Genomic DNA, 1,765 nt, shown 5'->3' on the forward strand with positions numbered 1-1,765 from the left:
TCAACTGATGACAAAGTCATCTCTCAAGTTTGCTAATCCAAACGATTTTCACTTAAAAAACCCAATAAGATTTGAGGTAAACATGGGGAATATAAGGCTTTGATTGATGCAAAGATTATTTGACAGTATTAATATTTCATTGTGTTTATTTTGCAGAGAAGAAAGGGTCATTACTTTTCAAATAACTGAATAATGTAGGACTTATTTCCTTAAATAACATTGAAAAGAAAACAAACTAATGTTAAAAACACAACATATTTATTTTTGGATTCATAAATGTTAAATCTTGGCTAATTAACATCATAATCTGTATTCACTTCGATGTAAAATTTTCATAAGATTAATCCACTCATTTGAGAACATCAACTTTACTGTGGCTTAAACAAAATATAACCAAGAAAAAAGTATATTATCTCTGAGGAAAACATGACAATTCATGGTAAGGAAATATTTGCGGTAAATTCGTTGCAGAAAAACACAAAATAACATTCAACCGTAGATTGCATTAGCAACTTGGCGTGGGTCGCTTTTTAATGTGAATTTTAGGTCAGCGAGAGAATTAATGTCGGTATTACCTCCTCCGGGATGGTGTCGACAGAAAAATAAATATCACTCGTGGTTTCCACCTGTCCTGTAGTCCCGTGAGGCGAGGTGGGTAGACGCCTATGTGCAGCAACGAATTCGACAGTGGATCATAGTGTAAAGTGTAAAATCAAAAGTTTAAGATGGACATTTGTATGACCCTTCTGTATGTATAGAAGAGAAGTATTAAGTTAGGTAGCGTTAGCGTTAGAGGTAGGATATCTGTATTTGTTTCTGTTTGCTAGGAAATCGATATCAATATCTTGCAGCCAAGAATAAAACTCAGGGACCAGCGACGCCTGCCGTAAGGACTAATTCTTTAACAAGGCTCCATGTCCGGAAGGGCAGGAGGGTAAACTTCAATTTTTAAATTTCCATAAGTTTCGTAATTCCTACTATTTTCACATCAAAATACATTTTCATTTTCATTTTGTTTATTGGTATTGTTAGATAATCCTTCCCATTCAAAATGTGACCAATTTCAGCTAGTAAAACATAGTGTATGCTACAAGAATATATATGAAAAGTAATACATGCCACATGGATTTATTTATTTTTATGCATTTTCACGCAAATGAGAAAATATGTACGTCAATAGAAATATAAAGCTGTGTCTCATAAGAGGAAAAAAGAATTCGCAGTTCTCCCTGAATCATGTAAAAGCTGATTTAAAAAATCTGAAAGCCCAGTTGTTCCGCATCGAAATCCATCCACTTACAACGGAAGTGGGTGGATGGCCAGAAGAGGAAGCGTTGTGGGCGGGAGTGGAAAATGTGGGCGGGCTTAAGGATAATGTGGGCGGAGCCAGAGGGAAGGTGGACGGCATAAAAACGGAGGAAAGTCGAACGGGAACAGAACTGTCGCTGCTGAGACTCCTGTTCACACGTTCATCATGACCACGAAGATTGTGGTGAGTCATATTATAAGAAAAAAAGTTAAATATCAGAGTGCTATAGGTTTTGGATTGCTAACCTTGAAATGCAAATGCAGATCTTGTTAACCATACTTTGTTCAAAATGTAAAGATGGGTGCTGTTTAATTTGCATAATGTGGAGCAAAGTGTCTCATCATCTTAGTAACTTGTCTTCCCGCTGCAGATCCTGGCTCTGGCCGCCCTCGCTGCCCTCTGCCTCGTGGACGACGCCCATGCCGCCGTGACACACCGCTACGCCCTCCATCCCGC

The sequence above is a fragment of the Penaeus monodon genome, chromosome 24 (assembly GCF_015228065.2).
Source record: "Penaeus monodon isolate SGIC_2016 chromosome 24, NSTDA_Pmon_1, whole genome shotgun sequence".
In the NCBI taxonomy this organism is placed as follows: Eukaryota; Metazoa; Arthropoda; class Malacostraca; order Decapoda; family Penaeidae; genus Penaeus; species Penaeus monodon.